This window comes from Neomonachus schauinslandi, chromosome 8, assembly GCF_002201575.2.
Source record: "Neomonachus schauinslandi chromosome 8, ASM220157v2, whole genome shotgun sequence".
Classification (NCBI taxonomy): domain Eukaryota; kingdom Metazoa; phylum Chordata; class Mammalia; order Carnivora; family Phocidae; genus Neomonachus; species Neomonachus schauinslandi.
The window spans coordinates 79,151,647-79,157,461 of NC_058410.1; the positions used below are offsets into that span (position 1 = coordinate 79,151,647).

General features: G+C 37.5%; 1 pseudogene; it reads right to left on the minus strand.

Annotated features, from left to right (window-relative positions):
• Positions 1 to 806: 806 nt before the first annotated feature.
• Positions 807 to 1,860, minus strand: LOC110583476 (annotated as a pseudogene).
• Between the last annotated feature and the right edge of the window lie 3,955 nt (positions 1,861 to 5,815).

Below are 5,815 nucleotides of genomic sequence, written 5' to 3' on the forward strand. Positions count from 1 at the left end.
TGTTAATAGTTCTCTTCCTGGTGCAGGCTCTCCTTACCAATGTAAATTTAGGCAGTTGAAGATCAGGAAGAGAGCTTTTCCTGCATCTGCAGGGTTTTGATTACTTTTTTCTTTTTTTTATTATGTTCACTTAGGCAGCATATAGTACATCATAAGTTTTTGTTGTAGTGTTCAATGATTCATTAGTTGCGTATAACACCCTGTGCTCACTCAATATAATGTTCGTGCCAAAGTGGCCCATCTTGGGGCAGCCTGCCCTTGGTCCTTACATTGTTTGCCTGAAAGCAAGCCCAGGCAGGTTACATTGATTCACTTGTGTTTTCATGCCCGGTAATTAACTCTTAGCTGGCCAGTCATAACTCTTCTGGTCTAGTATTTTATTTAATGTGAACCTCAGAATATTAACACAATAACATTTTAAAATGTTTGTTACATACATCTTATATTTGTATACATTTTATTGTATATTATATATACATAAATGCACATTTTACTTTTATTTTCTTATAAAGTAAAAATTCAGTTTATTCATCTGTTTATGACACAGTACACAAGAGGCAAAGTGTTTCACGTCATAGAATGCATTTCCAACTCCTTGGGATGTTCATTTCTTTGACTCAAAGGAAAGACTAGACGTGAGAAGCAGGCAGTGCTTAGGCAACTGAAATAAGCCTGGGGAGGGGGCAGTGTGAACATCATCCTCACAGAAATGGGTACAAGGGGACTGTTAGTCACAAGTTACTTTCTAGAACTGTTAGCTGGAAACAAAGGAGCACTCCTCCTGGATGCTCATGCCATCATGGGCCTCAGTCATCCTTACCAGAAAGGTATAAGCAGCACTTTCTGGTAGTCTCCCTTGGTGTCTTGCTGGATATGGTAGTTCAGGGAGTTGTCATACTCTCTCTTGAATTTAGACCTAATTTTTAACATGTCTGCTTTACTGCAAGAGACCATGATTCTAATCAGGACTTTATTGCAAGTCTCCTTGCCTTTCATGGAGTTGTACAATTGGTCAGCAAAATACAGGGGCTTGTTCTGAATGCACTGGACCAGTTCAGGAAAGCATCTTCCAGGTCTCCTTTGGCCTCCTTCTTGATGCTCTCCAGCATGTCATAAGGGCTGTAGCTCTTATACCTGCCAAATACTTTCTGGAGGTGACACACTGTCTGCTCGGTCACAATGCTGATCCACTTGGGCACATTAGTTCTTTTCCTCTTCACCCCATCATCATAGAGATCCCAGGCATCTTGGTCAATCAGTACATAATCATTGACAGAGCCATCTTCTGCTCTTTTACCCTTTTCGAGGGCAACCATCAGCTTGCAGAAGTCATCAGATATGTCAGAAATGATATCCTTCTCCAGATCAGTCTTGTACATTTCCTTGTAGACTCTGTTAATTTCCTGAAGCTCCTGTTTGGTCTTTGAGCCGATGATCCCAGTGAGGGAGTCCTCATCAGTTCCCAGCCTCATGATGGCTTTCAGTTGAGAAGCATTGTACAGAGCAGATGTTTTCAATAAGCCCAAACTCACAGTCTCCAGGTGGCTGGACAAGGCTGACTTCAGTACTGATGCAAGTTCCTTTTCGGTCCTTCTCTGGTAGGTGAAAGCAATATCCTGTCTCTCTTCATTGCTGTGGTTGGTCAAATGTTGACAATGATGAGCTCATCCACATCTTTGCTCTTGATGGCCGTTTCAATGTTCAAGCATCACACTCAGCATTCAAATTCGTGTATGCTTTGACTGACCCGTGTGCACTTGAGGGCGTGGAGTGATCATCCTCCAAGCTGAGCTTGCAGAGAATTTTGTGAACAGTAGACATTTTGAAAGAAAGTGGGCCAGGTGCTGAGAGCTGCAAGCGTCCCCAGCTGTGGAACCACTGCACATTTTACTTTTATATGCATATTATATACATACAACAGCATAGCACAAAATGTATAGTTAGTATATTTTTATATGTAAATACATATAGAACATTTATATACTTTATACATATATACACACACATTAGAAATGTAGAACAAATAGAAATGTACACCAAAAATACACATTTCTCAGGAATGAGAAAAAAATGCAGTATTTCTATATGCAACAACATGAATGTATCTCCACATTATTGATGCTGGGCATACAGAACACATGTTCCATGCTCCCATTTAAATAAAGTTCAAAGCAGACAAAACTAATCTGACTTATATCACCACACACTGATGAATGTTATTTCTTTGCATGATTAAACTACAACTTATTTATCCATACCATTACTGATGGATGTTTGGGTTGTTTCCAGTTTGGGTTATTACAGGAAATGCTTGAATGAACATCCTTTTACATTTCTTATGGTGATTATGTTAGTCAATTAACTTTCCTAAATGGTTGAGCCAATTTACACATCTACCAACAGTGCCTGAGAATACCAACCAGGTGTTCCAATTCCTTGCCAATGCTTCATCTTAGCAGTCTTTTTAACTGTAGACAGCCTGGTAATGTGTATATTTCACTGTGATTTTAATTTGCATTTCTCTGATAACAAATGAGATTGAGAATGTATAATACGCATATTGGCTGTTTGGATAAACTGTTTTGTGAAATGCCAATTCAAGTCTTTGCCTTGTAAATCTATAGCTTAGAAAAGAATAAAAGCCCTAGGAATATTTTTTTGGAAAATTTGGGGCTGCTTCTCAATGGATCCTTCCTCCACATTACTCTGTCCCCCAAACTCCACCTACTTCAGTATCCCCAAATCAGATTTCTTTTTTTTTTAAGATTTTATTTATTCATTTGAGACACAGAGATAGAGAGAGAGAGCGAGAGCATGAGCAGTGGGAGAGGCAGAGGGAGAGGGAGAAGCAGACTCCCGGCTGGGCCAGGAGACCGATGTGGGGCTCGATCCCAGGACCCCAGGATCGCGACCTGAGCCGAAGGCAGACGCCTAACCATCTGAGCCACCCAGGTGCCCCAGATTTCTTTTTTTTCTATCCAGTGATAACACCACTCTGCTTGGCCTATATTTTCCTGAGCCATATTCGGAAATATTTTTGGGGAGATGTCCTGGGTGAGTATGAGCTAATATTGTGCTTTCTACCTTTCATAATTCTTAGCCCCATGTTGGTTGCCATCCATTGCCTGAAATAGTTATATATTTTTGTACAGATATAATGGTAACTTATGGTGGAAGGATGAATCTGATGCCAGTTACTCCATTGTGGCTGCAACCAGTGGTCCTAAAGTATTTTTTATTATTCTATTTGTTCTGATTTTATTTTATTTTATTTTTTTTAGTTTGTACGTTTTTTGGTTATTTTCTCAGGTTATCCTGGAGGTTATAACATTCAGCCTTAATTTATTAGCATGGAATATAAATTAGTGTTTTTCCATTTTATGGTAATGCTTGAGCCTTCAACCTTTAAGCTGCATTTATTCCCCTTTCATCTTTATGTTATTGTCATGCATTTTTGTTCTACATATAGGTTTGACTCTGCGGTGTTTATGATTACTCTTTAAAAAGTAAATGATCTTTTATACTTACCCACATATTTATACTTTCCAGTATTTTCTTTTTTCCTGCAATTCTATTTTTTGAAGTAAGATTATATTCTTTCTACTGAAAAAAAAATCCCCTTTGGTGTTTCTTTAATTTTTTTCATATTTTGATTGCCTTGTTTTTTTAAAGGATAGTTTCACAGGGTGTAGCCTTTTAGGTTGGCATTGATCTTTCAGCATGTTGAGGGTGATACTCTGTTGTTTACTGGCTTCCATTTCTTCTGTTACCATCAGTCCTATTTTTGATCTGCTTTGTTTTTATCTGGTGGCTTATAAGATTTTATCTCTTAAATTTTTTTTAACATTTTTACTATAATGTATCTAATCCTAAATATAATTTTCTTTTTATTTATCCTACTTCTGGTTCCTAACTCTTCTTGACTCACTGACCTAACTTCAAGGGAGTTTAACAGTCTAACTCCTAGACGACTTCTGTCCATTTTGAAGAAATCTGATCCACCGTGTCTTCAAAGCTTCTTCCCTGAAACTCTTTCTACCTCACTTCTGAAACTCCAACTACATGTATGACCTATTTCTAAAGACCTTTTCATGGTGTTCCATATATCCTTTATTCTCTTTTATGTATTTTCTGTTATTTTACTTTCTATGTGTCAGTCTGAATGTTTTTTGCCCTCAGGTTCACTAATTCTTTTTTTTAGCTGTAATAACTGCATGCAACGATTCTTAGAATCCAGCCAATTTATTTTTAAGTTTTTAGTTTTTCTAATTTATTGTGCTTTCTATATTCTAGTTCTCTGGTGAATTATTTCAACTTAGTATGTTTTTTTTTTAACATGTTAACCACACTTATCTCAAAGTCTGTGTCTAGTAACTTCAATAGCTACATTATCTGAATTTATTTCTGTTTCTATTATCTGGCTTTTCTCTTTGTACTGTTCTTTGATATTACCAGTAATTTTTTAGATTGAATGTTAGACATTGTGCATTTAAAATGTCGTTGTTGCCTCAGCACCTTCTGAGTGACTTCACGGAATTTTAGCAATCTCACCATCAGATTCTTGACTCCTAACTTTGCAAATATAGCTTATAAAGTAACACAAATGTCAGCCTTTTCGTGTATTAATCCTTTCCATTATAGATTGCTTTACATGTACTTATTAATGCATTATTATTCCATATTAGCTTTATTTCTGAGCTGGATGACACAAGTTTTTTTTTCCTTTTATTGAAAGCTGCTTCTATTACCTGTCATTTATCATTCTCTTTATGAAGTTTAATTGTAGCCAAAAAACAAAACAAAACAAAACCCCAAACAATTGGGAAATAGGAACTGATACTTGACTTATACCTCATTGGCTTCACAAATTTATTAATTTATACTGCAGACCTCTTTTTCCCACTCCCTTTCCTTTAAAGAATCTTTTACTGTGCCAGGGCCATCATAAAAAGATACAAAGAAAATTAACAGGGTCTTTTTGCCTTTCATATTCTTCAAAATCTTTTTTTTTTTTTTTAAGATTTTATTTATTTATTTGAGAGAGAGAGAATGAGAGACAGAGAGCATGAGAGGGAGGAGGGTCAGAGGGAGAAGCAGACTCCCTGCCAAACAGGGAGCCCGATGCGGGACTCGATCCCGGGACTCCAGGATCATGACCTGAGCCGAAGGCAGTCGCTTAACCAACTGAGCCACCCAGGCGCCCCATATTCTTCAAAATCTTAAAACATTGTGAGTTTGGGCTCCATTGTATGTCTACTGTATTCAGTGAATCAAAAAATTTGACTTTCTCTTTCTGGCTAATGCCAGTCTTACGCTTGTCAGAGAGAACATATTTTTTTAAAGCCAGATTTCCCACAAAAAAAAAAAAGGGTAGATTGTCTTCAGTGTCAAATGCGACCTGTAAATATGTATGCCTGAGGAAATCGTGTAAGAAACAGTCATGACAGGGATGATGGGTTGTCAGCCTGCTTGGAATAATTAAAAAACAAAAAAGAACATTTGATAAGCTCTCAAATTAATGTAAACACTGTATGTCTAACCCTCAAAGGGTGTTTGCTAAAGATGCTTTGCTGGAGGGCCTGACATCAAAAAGACCATCTAAAGAACAGGAAACCGGAGGAATGTGTGCAAGTTGCAAGGTAAGCAGGCCATCTCAGATGTATAGATTCAGGATGTGATTATTTCAATTCAGAACATTGTAGGGAATCCTGTTCCTCCCTTTGAATTCTTCCCATCTTGACTAGTGCAGATCTAGGGCCAAAATCCTAATAAAGAATTTGCAGCGAAATAGGCCTTCAGAACTGATTTTTCTCCC